A 14419-nucleotide genomic window follows, 5' to 3' on the forward strand; every position below is an offset into this window, starting at 1 on the left:
TGGGGCAGGGATACCATTACAGAAATAAAATTTGGACCATCAAAACAAAAAACAATATGATGGCCAACCAAAACCTAATACCTATGGGTATTACTGTCAAAAACAGATATTAGAGGTAAAAAGGAATGGAGATTTATGTCGTTAATCACTTTGCTAACAGCCCTTCACTCCTCTACAGTGGGGCAGCAATACTTCTCCTTGCAAAAGTTACATGGAAGCAGCTAACTTTACTTGAATCATCATTTTTTGTGTGTTAGCTGCCCTTAATATAAGAAAATTAAATTAAGTTAAACTCAAACATCTAACACAGCAGAATAAGGATCAATTTTGCTTTAAAATGATTACACAAACCTGGTACTGAGCTTATATAAGCAAAACTATTACCAAGTTCTGCACTTTTCCTTCTCAGCCCCACCCCCTGTGAGGATTCGTGCCTCCTTACCCACTCACAGTCCCATAGTTGGGCCAAGGTGATGGACCCAGGTCCCTGGGGTGCCTGGGGTGCCCAGAGTACCAGGGACAGGCACAGACCTGCCCAGGAAACTTGGAAGCATTCATGCAAAGACAGTTCTGAAGCTAAACATATGCAGCAAATTTTGCTTCCAAGGGTTACGGTCAATCAAGGAATGAGGGGTTACCAGGAGCCCAGCACATCCCTTCTGCACTCAAAGAAATATATTAGCATGAAACAGCCATAGGAAAATCTATACAGATTTGAGAAATTATTTAAAGTTAACCAATGTTTTTAAAAGCAACTTTTCTTGATAGATAATTCACACATAATAAGTAAGATGGGATTTGTCAAACAAACTGTGCACTCAACAGAAGCTGCTGAAGCTCCATAGGTTACCAAGCCGTTTTTAGGCTCCTAAGCATGCCTTATGAATATTTCTCTAAGCTGCCAGCTTTCCAAGCAGCTGTACTAGAGCATTGTCCCACTAGATGAGAGATGAAATTACACAGCGTGTTTAGATAATAAGGATTGGGATCATTTATATGAAACAAACAAGACAAATATTTAAACAAACAAACAGTCTGTGGCTTTATGAAAAGATGATGACTGCATAATGAATTCTTAGCAAGCACTGCAAATTCCTGCATGGTTTGAGCCCATGTTTTCAGAGAGTGACATTTTTTAAAAGGAGAAAAAGTACTGGGGGCAAGGCTGAGAAGTTTGTCTGTCATGATATTGGTGCCTTGGCACTGCAAGCAGCCAAGATGACTTGATGGGTGCTTGGGTAGGCTCCTACCCTGTTCCTCAGCATTGTCCAGGCACCTGCAGCCCACACTGCTCACCAGAAGGGAAAGGCTCCCACATCCTGAGGAGCTCAGAGGCCACATGCTGAAACACACCCAGCATTGCAGCTAGAGTATCTCCTCTCCTGTCTTTCTCATCCTCCTGAAATACTGAGATTAATGACTTTGCAAAGTCTGCCCAAGCACTCTCCTCTAAAAATTCCACTTGAAGACTCCCCTTTTCCTCAGCCACTTCCACATGACCCAGTCACTGGGACAGTAAGCCCCATTTTGATCTGAAATTCTTCATTTTAATAATGCCATATGTTACATTTGACAGTCTCTAACTGATCCTGTGACTTCTATGGGGCAAAAACTTCTGGCAGTGTTATCAGCTTTGCCTTTTTGATTAACTGCTCTGACTGGCAGTGAAATCCCCAGCAGAAGTGGATGCTCCTGGGGGAATTTTTCAAAGGTTAGATCCTCTCACGCTGATGCAACGTTTTTGTCACTATTCCAGAAGACAGATTAATCACTTAGGCCTATATCCTCATCACAGTAGGAGGAAAAAAAAGCCAGTTAGGTGCTTAAAAAAGGTTCAAGCATTTAAATACAATTCACAGATTTAGTCCCTGGTAATCAAGCACGGGAAGGAGAACAGCAAAGGGAGAAAATGAGACAAAGGAACAGAGAGATGTTCATTATAAGACCAAAGAGAATGAAGCAATGGAAATGGAAAACCTCACTGGTGAGAGATAGCAGATCATTCTTCTTCTTAAGAAGGAAGTAGAGACTAAGACAGAGAACTGTCCCTTGTGGAACAAAAAGTCATAATTCACAGCTTTTGAGGACACTGGAGCTAAAGCCTTAGTCACTCACACATGGGTTCTATATGTTATACTTCCAAACAGGTCCATAACTTCTCCAAAACACATAATACTGTACTGTATTCCTATTGCCAAGGAAAAACACATGGACCAAGAAAAAAAAAATTCACACTGTCCAGTAACCTTGAATTTTCTCCATGTCATCACTATGCTTGAGGCTGAAATCTGTCACATGTGGTGAAACCTCGTTGATTCATGCCTTAAGTAACATCCCTGAGATCAACAGGGAGGGAATAGGTATCTTGAAACAGATTCACTTTGCCAAACATATCTCTCCACCCCAGGTTATAGTGTCCAAAAGGTGATTGTCCTTCTTACCTCCTGCTGTCAAGGGCAACCCATCCTTTCCTTCACTCCCTGCTCCACAAGGCCAGGTGGGGGAATCCATCTACTTCCTCCAGTTCCCTTCCACCCCATCTCTGGATCATGCTCAAGGTCTGCTGTGCACAGCAGCCCCAGCCTCCTTGGCTCTTTGAGGGCAGCCTGCTCCCCCAAGTTTATCTTTCATCATACTGAATGATGCCAGCTCAGAAACTGAGAATGTGTATTCTGGCAGGTAAACTGCATTCCCTTGTTGCTGAGTTGCTGGGAGCTCATCTAGCTCCCGGATTGTTTACATCCCTCTGACAGAGTCCTGTTCATCATGAAATCAATATCAGGTCTGATTATTATGGTCAAATGACTCAGCTCTTTAGGCAAGAGTCGGTCATTGGAAAACACTGATGTTACTTCAGGCCTCCATGTGAATTCCAGATGAATGAGCAGAGCTGCTCTTGTGGGGCTGCAGGCTGCACTGGTTCAAGGCCATGTACAATTCCTTAAATGCCATTGCTTTATCCACCCCTAATCTCAGTTTTGTTGCATGACTCTTTGTTCAAATTACATTTGGCTGAGAAAACATATTCCAGTTCATGCACTAAAATGCTCAAGGTGACATCTATAGTGGGCTAAACTGCAGAATCACTAAGGTTGGAAAAGACCCCCATAATCGTGAAGTCCAGCCTTTGACCATGTCCACTAAACCATACTGCAAAGTAGAAAGGGAGGGAGGGAGGGAGGGAGGGAGGGAGGGAGGGAGGGAGGGAGGGAGGGAGGGAGGGAAGGAAGGAAGGAAGGAAGGAAGGAAGGAAGGAAGGAAGGAAGGAAGGAAGGAAGGAAGGAAGGAAGGAAGGAAGGAAGGAAGGAAGGAAGGAAGGAAGGAAGGAAGGAAGGAAGGAAGGAAGGAAGGAAGGAAGGAAGGAAGGAAGGAAGGAAGGAAGGAAGGAAGGAAGGAAGGAAGGAAGGAAGGAAGGAAGGAAGGAAGGAAGGAAGGAAGGAAGGAAGGAAGGAAGGAAGGAAGGAAGGAAGGAAGGAAGGAAGGAAGGAAGGAAGGAAGGAAGGAAGGAAGGAAGGAAGGAAGGAAGGAAGGAAGGTTGGTTTTTGCACTGTTCTCACATATGTATGAAGACACAGAAGGGTAGTTGCCTTTGTAAAGTAACTAAAATCATAAGAAAAATGCTGTGACTTTGCTTAAAATCCAGTCTTTTAATTCTATCACATAACAAAGCTGACATGATTTGTCTTTCCAGACATTAAAGCAGTAGCCAGAAATTTAAACCAAATCATTCAGTATTTGTCAGATTAGTGTAAATCCTTTCCTAACATGCAGGACAGAACAAGCTTAAAATTAATAAAAACAAATGGTAGGTTGTACAAAGCTGCACTTAGAAACTATATTTAAAGGCCTGATACAGTCTCTATTGAAATGCTCTTAATAACTTCATTAGATGTTGCATCAAACTCTTGTACTACAGCAAGACTGTGCAAAAATGGGCTCAAAAGAGCAGCTCAGCTGTCTCTGATGATTGCTCAGAACAGACTGCCTGGCATATTATGGGAAAGTGTACATTTTAGGAGCATTGATAAATCTTTTCAATTTATAGATTAGTTCCTAAAAAGAAGAATTTATCACATTCAATTGAAAATTAAAATCTTAGTACCTTTTCATCCGAAGAAATGAGAAAATGCATTTGCTCTTTATTCTGCAAATCTCCTTTTTTCAGGAGGCAGTACTTTCTAAGTGCTGCTGTACATTTGTCATGGTGAAGGCATTTCTTTTTCAGCTTCCCAAGTCTATGCTCTTCTTTCTCCTATTGTCCTGGGGATATTTTGTACGGGTTACAAGGAGAAATGCATTTCCACGATTCCCTGAGGAACTGAAGGTATTTTACTTTAATAGTTAATCCTTTCCCTTCCTAAAGAACACTTTTCCCCTGTACAGACTCTCACTCTAATATGCAGAATTTAGAGAGCAGAATCTGTCCATCACCATGGTGAGAAAATTTCAAGCCAAGAATTACCCCATGTACAATGACACTTAGAGATTTAATTGTAAAACACAGTCAAGTATTCAGACTAACTAATGATTTATTTGCTTAAAAATGCTCAAAAGATGTTGAATTTATTTTTTATATTCCCCCCATAGATAATAACTCATGTAAACATGGCATGAATAGTCAATGTTCAAGCCTTAATATTTGGACTGTCAGTTAGTTACATAAATCATGCAATATTACTGCTTTTCTTTCATGACATATGTAACTAAGCAACAAATCATGAATTCAAACATTAAAATTATTACATTCTCCTCTTTTCACAGGGATAAGGGATGCAGAGATCTCAGTTCAGCAGGAAGTCATGGGTCATGCTGTCCTGAAGGCAGAGAATCAGAGAAAATTGTCAACTCAAAATCCAAATGATGCTGCCTGTTCTGGATTAGAATTTACATAATGAGCATTATTGTCCTAGCAAGGTTCAATTTCTCAGTTATTCAAAAAAATTTATTCAAAATGCCAAGAATAGCCTGAATTTTGATGAAGATGCAGAAAGACCTACTTGACCATGGCTGGCACTCCTTGCTGGTTGTAAATTGCCAGAACATCTAAAGAATTTGTAATAATTGCTGTAGTTAGTTGTGATCAAAAGGGGATGTGGTAACACAAAGAGCTGGAAAAGCAGGGTGAAATGACAAGATTTCTTCAAAAGGGCTAGAAGAGATATTTGTCATTTAAAACAAAAATTGAAGACTTCTAAGAGAAAAAATGGCAGAATAACCTTAGAGTAAGAGGTATTGAGATACTAAAGGGAGTAACCTTTAAAGCTGCCTACGAAACAGATCCCTGAAGTCCTGAATCATAATAGTAGAGGAAAGGAAGCATTGAAATACATGAACATTACCCCAGAAATTTCCCAGAGATGAGGGGATGATCAGAAGTTTCTTGCTAAAATATCCATCTCAGAACTTCTAAGTAGCATGAAGTGTGAGAGGAAAGGAGAAGAGAAGGATAATAGGAGGGGAAATAAATCTCTTCTTTTAAATACATTTAGTGGTGTAGCGATAGGGGTAGGATTACACTCAATTTTATCTGAATGAATAACACAGGCCAGGATATTATCTATAGTTTTCTTAAAATCTTCTCTGAAATATGGCTTTAACACTTCTTTCTGCAGCAGCAGTTTGCTCCCTAACTGTGCCATTTCCCACAGCACTCTACTGCTCAGGTTAACCCTCAGGAAAATGGACCTCATGGTACAGCACAGAAAAAAAATAGTTATTTAATTCCAGGGAGATTTTGAACTAAGTGACTAGGGTGACAGGAGTCCTGAGCTGGTTAATTTGGTGAAAATTATATGAACCACTTTTGTAAAACTGCAGGGATCCATCAGTAACACACATAAGCTGCAGCTGTTGCTAACCAGACAGAGCAGAGAGAGGGGATTGCAGGAAGACCTCCCTAAAAATTCAGCTATTTGCTTTCAGCTGCTTTGTGCAGTCTGTGTGAAGGTGAGAAACCATTCAATGATTTACAACAGCAGGTTGTAAGTGTGATCTTTCAAATCAGCACACCTCAATTGTCCAGCAGCTCCCAGCACACCTCAATTGTCCAGCAGCTCCCAGCTGCTCCAGTTTGCTGTCCTGGTCTCAAATCCACGAGACCCACCACCACAGGGATGCAGAAATGGGTGACCCAGTGACATTTTGGAGCTATTTGATTTGAATTTGCCCCATATTCACTTCAGTGAATGCTCCATGGCAGGGTTACACCTCCTGAATCTCTCATCTTGCTTCATGTTCACTTCTCCTTCTAAATTGCTGCCCAGATACTGGACTGAGATTGTTTTATGTGATACAGTAACATACTGCCAAACAGGGGATACAGAAATAGATGGAGATTAGTTCTATTTTTCGGGCAGACTTCCTGCTGGTGCTTAATTAACAATATTATAACAGTTAATCACTTGGTGCCTCCTATCCCCACGTACTTTCTCAGTGACACAAGGGCACACGACAGGGGTGAGTGGCTGTGCCATGTCTGCTTGCGATAATCCCTCAGTTCATGGAGGGCTCTAGTGCCATTAACTGGGTTAATTGGGTTCAGAGTTGTTGCCAATCCAGACATCTGTGCTCAGCTGCTGACACTTAAGAAGAAAAAAGAAGCTCAACGCAAGTTCCTTGAAATCTTGATGATGAGAAACTTGCCCCCAGACAGCTTTGACGTCCCAAAGGATTCCTGGAGAGACAGAGGGTGTACAGAGAGCCCTCCTTCTGGGAAGATGTTCCTGGTTTCAGAAGTTATCTCCAGAAACACAGTTTCCAGAATATGAACCCTTAATTTCTTGCAACAGATGTGGGAAAAATTCTAGTTAAATGGGACTAGAAATGTAAATGTGGTTTGGCAAAGGGAAAATGCCAAGGGAATTATTTCATCCAGCAAAACATTTATTTTCAAGTAATCTTCAATACTGGAGATGTCTCAATTCCTCTGTAGTGCCTTTCACAGGAAAAAAAAATGCTGGGAAGAAGAAGTTATTGCTTTCTGGCGTGGAGAGGAAGAAATGCTATCACCTTCTTCCCAGAGGAGGCAGGCATAGACTGAGGAAGATTTAATGGCTCTGGGTAACAGAAGAGTTACAGGTAAATGGTAATTTAACATCATAAATGCATTGAATTAGACAGCATTTCCTAAAAAATCACAACTAAAAAGATTTTTATGAGTGAAATTGAGAGTTTTGGGCTTTTTCTTTCCCCATAGCAAAACTTTAATGTATAACTGTTCTCTGTGATTGACATTACATTTTAGATGAGGGTTTTGTTTGGGGTTTTTTATGTACCCTAGAGACTGACACTGAGTTATTTCATGGGATTAGTGATTTAAGTGATGTGAGCAGGTTGGTTGTCAAGATCAGCAGAAGCTAAAGCAGAGCAGCATTTGCTAACTGCAGAAATTTCAGATTATGTAGTCAGCCAGAGCAGCTTATTAAATGTATAATAAGCTCAGGAAACTTACAAAAGGAATCAAAATTCCATAATGCAGGGAAGCAAAGTTTCCAAGTACCAATATATTCCTTTAAGACTCTGAGGTGACATGAGATTATTATAAAATATTTAGTGAACAAATTTCTGATTGAACACATGAGTAGAGAAAAAAAGAATTTAGTGCAGTGTGGTTTTCTGAGATGAATTTCAAAGCCTGGTTTAACCATGCCAATCATTGTGGTGCTGTCAACCTCCAGGTGTTGGAATCAGATTCTTGTCTTTCACTGCAGGCCATGTTTTCCAGTCACTGAAGTATCATTTGAATCTGTACATTGCTTCTGGAGATCTTTTTTGGCTTTTTGCTATCTCCTATACTTAAATCCCCTCAGCATCAAAATATCCCCATTTTAATCAGACCCTGCTTTGATTTCAGACATGATCCTCCTGACTTTGCCCTGCAGACCTTTCTTTCTGCATCTGCTCACACAGAGAAATCTGAGCATCCCTGCCTGCAGCCTTCACCTTTTGTTTGATGGGTCTGCAATGTAAAATGGTAATGGTTCTGGCAGTTCTTAAGTTGTGGACTTCTACAAAACACATATGTTCACCTGCACCATCTTCCTACAAACACACCACCTCCAGTAGAGTCAGACTTGGCTGGATGGTATTTTCAGGGTGTGTCCTCAAAGCAACACAAATCTTGATCTCCAGAAATCTCTGTGTGCTGGCTAATACAGGATGTGTGGATGGGTGATGGAAATCCCAGCAGAGACTGGAAAACAATTAAAAACTGCTGCAGCCAAGTGAGTGCAGTACCAAGGGCAGCTTCATCAAGATTATCAGCTCGAGGGGTTCTTGCTGTCAGGCAAGAGACTCCTCATTTCCACCAGGTTGCTGATGTCCCCTTGCTTCTCCAGCCTATTTACTTCTGTTATTGAGTCCTGCTGCATTCTGACCACACTTTACCACTATAAAGTGAGTCTTGCTCCTGCCTCCCAGGTGTGCTTCTCACACCTACTTGAGGGCACAGGGCAAGATTCCACAGAGAACAGCAATGACATTTGGGTCATGCCATCCTCTGGGTAGGTGAATCGTTAAGGTTGGAAAGGATCTCCAAGATCATAAAGTTCAACCTTTGACAAAATACCACTTTTCCCACTAAACCATATCACAAATTGTCATCTCTACTCATTTTTTGGACACTTGTAGGAATGGTGACTCCTCTTGTTTCCTGGGAAACTTGTTCCAAAGCTTAATCAGTCTTTCAGTATAGAAATTTTTCCTAATATCCAGCCTGAACCACCACTCCCAAATGATTGTACTGAGTCTTCTGCCAGCACAGGGGTCAGGGAGCACACAACCAACACAATGTGCCACCAAAGCTGTGGGAGCGAGGCACACAGGGCAGCACAGCACATGAGCAACAGGGGGAAAAGTGAGGCATGAAACTTTCGCTGTGTATTAGCAAAACTTGGGTCTCTGCCTCCACTCCATTCCTTAAATATCTCCCAAAATTCCGTCTCTAATGAAATTCCAGTGCTGAAATTGATGAGGGTCTGCAAGCAAAATGAAAACAGTACTTTAGCCCAGACTTCATAGCATTGTGCTTATTAAGCAGTTTTCTGATTTGGGGGCATAGCAGCTGTCTCAGAGGGTGTTTGACCATTTTTCTCCAACAGCAAGGAAAAACTTTTTTCATTTCCTTTTGTGGAGAAACATATACAAGCTAGGCACAAGGAAGGTGTCTGCTCATGTAAAATGTAAGAAGATATAATGGAAGTTTCACAATACCCTTTTAAAGTACCTTAATACACATCAGGCAGACTATTTCAGCTGCCGAATTCATTCCACATTTCCCTGCTTTCTGTTCAAAACTTGTGAAATATGGTGGTTTTATTATTAAGCTGCTGTCATTTATAGGTATGGCTTCAGTCATTCGTTTAGCAAAAAAACTCTTTGTCCAGCCAAAGAGAATAATTTAATCTCTGTCCAGGTGGGTAATATCTATTGATGCTGTTTGGCTGCAGCTGAAACTCGGGGCAGAGAGTGCCACTCATCTTTTACTTTCATCTTATTCCTTCCAACCCATAAACTGAAACAAATTATTTTAAATTAAACACCCTAAAGAGCTCATTCATTGGCAGAAACTGGAAGAAAATCTTGCTTTTGCACCGGAGATATTATTTCAGAAGGAAAGTAGTAAAAAGAGACCTTTACTATTCAATTATACACCTGCTCACATGCCAGCAAAGGTACTGCAAAATTCTGTCCTGGATTTCCATGGGAAAGGGGTGACAAAGTGCCTCAGGGTGCTGCAAATATAATATAGACTGACTTGCTGGGGCCTTGAATTCAAGCCAGATCAGGTCTTATTGCAGTGAAATAGTAGAGATTTTATCATAAAATACACACTCACCCTCTCCCTGGATTTATAGGGCATTTCAAAGAAATCTTACACGTGCTGGATTGTAATGATGGTGAATTTTCATTGCCTTGTTCCAAATCCTCAGGTCAACTAGCAGGAGCCTCACAGGAACAAGAGACAGGCTTTGGCTTGTTTCTGCAGAGGGTTTGTCTTTCCACAAACATTAGTGGACTACGCACATGATTAAAAAAAAAAATCTTTTGTTTCAAGCTGAAAACATTTGGTTTAAGCTGAAAAGAGAAAAAAATATTTGGATTAATAATTTTTTGGCTCCTTCTCACAGCAAACCCTCTACTGAGGGAAAAGTACATTCAGAAGGTAGTGAATTAGTTGGAAAGGGCAGATTCTGACCTGATAAAATTGGCGTGGCTATTTAGAGAGCAAGATTTCATTAGAGTTGCTATAGCAATTGGAACAGTTTGACAAAACCTAATGAATGATTATGACAGAAATAGAGAAAGCTATAAGCTGTCAAAAGCTATAGGGACAGAATCTTCACAGGTTTCTGAGCAAAACCCCTCTGGAAGTACCCTGATCTCCCTGGAAAATACCACACTCATTTCAAACAGCTCTCCAGGGTATTCATTGACAGCAATAGAAAACTAAGTGCCCTCTCCACTGCAGAGTTCCTCATGGATTTTCTTCTCTGAGAGGCACACTTAGTTATTAAGTGCTTTATTATATAGAAGTACTTGGCACTTGTGTGGCACCACTCATCCCAGGGCACTGGGAAGTTCCTCCTGATGCTGCATTAACTTTATCCAAGAGGCACTAGAGAGTCCTGTGGCTGAGTAAACTGAGCCAGAGACATGAAAGGACTTTCCAGGAGCCAAGCAGGGAAGCACATGATGGCCAGGGCTCCCAGAGCCCAAACAAACCTCAGCCACATGAGCAGGGGGACCTGCAGAGCCCCTCCACATGAGGTGCCCCTGTGGCAAACAGTTGCTGCAAAATATCTTCTGGGTTCAGCTGAGCTCCTGCTGCACTGTGGTGCCTCTCCAAGGCATAAATCAAAGCTACAGTCTGGGGGGTGTTCTCAATTCAAACTCTGCATGATGCCAGAAGGGTTTTCAGGAGCTGCATATACATACATACATATACACACACACACACACCTTTATTCCAATACATAATTCCCAGCACAACTTCTCTCACTGGGTTTTCCCTCAGGTCTGAGATGGAGAAAAAATTTACCTTCAGGTCAACAGAGCAAATATCAAATAATTCTCACCCAAAATAGAATGCACCCAGCTGGTCCATGCATCACAAGAGTAAGGAGGGAGAAGGGTTCCTGTCTCGCCTCCAGTTCCCAGCCCCTTCTTTCTTTCACTCTGCCCTTATGGTCAGAGCCCTCATTTCCAAAGGTACCTGCAGACCTACAGACCTTTAGCCAGCTCTTTGAGGGAGGGCAGCACTGATTTTATTGGACATGTTGAGTGGTGACACTTGGGCTGACCTGCTCCATCACTGGACAGAGCTTCATCCTAGGGTGGATCTTCAAATGACAGATATTCACCTGCAGCAGGAGCTTAAACAATTTTTTTCTTTGTTAGAGATGTCTGAATAGTGTTTTTACAGAATAAAAATCTAAACCAATAACAAAACCTGTCCTTTAAATAGTTTGATTTATATTAATGGAGTTAAATGAAATATAGTTTGACTCTGGAGTTTTTAAAGCTGCTAACACCAGAAGAGTCCCAAAAGCCTCATAGGATTGCCCAATGATATTTTAAATTATGACTTGAATTTAAAAATAAATTTCTTCCCAATTTTGTCAAAACGGGGCAGTCAGATCCTGGGCCGGCCAAGCCCCAGGGAGCCATGAGGGATGGTCAGAACAAAGCAGTACAGCAGAAAACATGTAGAGCTTCACTCTGCTATACGAAATAGCAGATAAATCATGTTTTATGTTTTCCAAACATTTCTGCTAACAGCTCTATAAATTAATTTTCCCTGTTTGTCCAGATGTATCTGTCTGATGGCGAGTGTTTGAAACGTGCCTAAGCATAAAAAAAATGTATTTTGACATTAACTTTGTTACTGGCAGAAAAACTGCAAAATATTTAAAGCATTGGAGGCCTTGATATGTTGGGGCAGTGTGCTAATTGTGCTGTGGAGACTCTAACCCACTCCTGAAAAATTACCTTCAGCTGCTTTAGTCAGACATAAAAGCAGAATGTTGGTTCTCTGGTGTCAGTGCAGAGGGCACAGAGAGCACAGCACACTTATCTATTAACTGATTGCTGTATTAAACCTCATTTAGTCAGTGTTGCAGTTGATGTCCCACTTGAACCAAAGCCATTAGTCAGGTGCTGTGTCTGTGCTGTGTTGAAGTTTGTCAAGGAGTGACAGGACAATGGGGAATGGCTTCACAGTGACAGGGGGCAGGGTTAGATTAGAGATTAGGAAGAAATTCCTCCCTGTGAGGGTGGGGAGGCCCTGGCACAGGGTGCCCAGAGGAGCTGTGGCTGCCCCATCCCTGGAAGTGTTCAGTGCCAGGTTGGATGGGGCTTGGAGCAACCTGGGACAGTGGAAGGTGTCCCTGCCCATGGCAAGGCATTGAAATCAGATAAATTTTAAGGTCTTTTCCAACCCAAACCATTCTCTGATTCTATATTTGTTTACCCCAGACATGGGCAAATACTGATTCAGAAGCATGAGCTTTTAAATCTCCCTCCAGAAAGTTTTTCTGTTAACCCTAGTAACACTGGTTATTTCTCCTTGACATATCAGATAGGTAATCCCCTATCAGGTTCAAGTCCTTGGTCTAAATTCTGCACACGGCATTTCCACCTAGCATTTAGACTAAAGACTCAGCACTGATAGAGGGATTAGACATTTTACATTGCCATGGTTCATATTCTGATATATTTGAGTTCAGAAAGTGATTTCCTTTGCACACTTTTGTGTTGCTGCCTTTCACTTTCAGTGTAAGTTGCTCAGTACTTGCACAAAGATGGGGAAAGTGGCATTTCCCACCCGACCTGAGCATATACTGAGCTCTTGAGCAGGAAATGGGGAAGAAAAGACACACTTTTTTGCATTATTCATTCAGCTTCAGAAGCCACTGCAAGCACATGCAGGTGTGGGAGGGAGCTCCTACCACCTCTTTCTCTGTTTGTTGTGTAATTGGTCCAGCATGGCTCGCCAGTGGATGCCACTTTGGAAATGACAACTGAAAATTTCTGAGTTTAAACTCAAATCTGCTTTGTTCAAAAGGAAGGTGATAACCTTAAAAGAGGTCCATAATCTAATCATTTATACAGAAAGAGACTTAATTCATGCAAGAGCATGAACAAGCCCTAAAGATGAGAATATAAAATTATAGTGGTGTGCATATGGAGAGAGTTGTACGCTGATGATCTGCAACATTTTATACAGAGATATTACACTTTGGTTATCAATTATAATATCCTCCCTTTCTGAATTAAATTTTTTGCATAATTATTACCAGGAAAAGATGAAAGATAATAATCACAGCACATTCCAAGCACTTGTCTCCATTTTCCTCGCTGCAGTCACTTGCCAGGCTCTTCTCTCTGCTTCCCTAACATTCACTCCTACACTTCCCATCTCTTTGGGGCCACTGTGGAGTAGCTGACTACAATATGTTTGGCACAGTCTGAAGTAACAGGGGTCACAACATTCGACTGCCATTTTCTTAAATCTTGAAAACAGCCTAAAAATAAGAAGTAGCAGCATTTGGGGAAGTTTTCAGCATATGGCTACATGAACAAATTTTAACCATATGGGCCATCAAACGCATTCAAGATGTGTTGAAGCCCATCCAGTGATCCCCAGTCAGATATTACATAAGATTTCATAAGATGAAGGACATAGATGCCTTTTTCAGTCTCATGACTAGTCTATGGGCACTTCATCTGCAGAAGAAAGATTCTAATCCATCCTCACTTAAAGGGTATTCATTCGTTTACTGCCTGGGAATTTGTACAATAAGAACTTCACCTTTGGGATTTCTCATCTTTGGTTTTGTACTAAATAATATCTTTTTGCTGCTAAAGAAAAAAGCTATCAAAACATGTATTTAAAATATGTATTTAACTTCATTCAGGACATGTAGGTGAACTGGTTCATCAATCCTCTCTTAAAAATGAAAGCAACAGTAATTATTGTTGATTATATTACCCCAGTGGGAGACAGAAATAAACCTGAATGCAGAAACTTAAATCAGAACTTGCAATTTACTAAAACAAAACAGAACCAGAAAGAAATATATTCTATTTCTCTAGAAATATCCAATGGAAAAATTGCAAGAGTAACAATTCATAACTATAAAGAAATAACTGATGATAGTAGATCTTTAGTGATGACAAAAATATTTTATATAAAACTGGAACTTTTTATTTCTCTAAGAACAAAAGGGCTTCGTGTTGTCTTAGGTATTAGAGGGAATCAAGAATTTTTTTGTTTGAACAGCTGAACTAGTGGTAGCATGTAAGAGCACACCCCTGCCTCTTTCCTGTGACCTAACCCAAATAAAGATGTCCATCTTAACTGACACAACAGATACTCACCAAGAGAGCTGCAAGTGTCAATTCATTGTCATTTGTAGGT

The sequence above is a fragment of the Passer domesticus genome, chromosome 13 (assembly GCF_036417665.1).
Source record: "Passer domesticus isolate bPasDom1 chromosome 13, bPasDom1.hap1, whole genome shotgun sequence".
NCBI lineage: Eukaryota > Metazoa > Chordata > Aves > Passeriformes > Passeridae > Passer > Passer domesticus.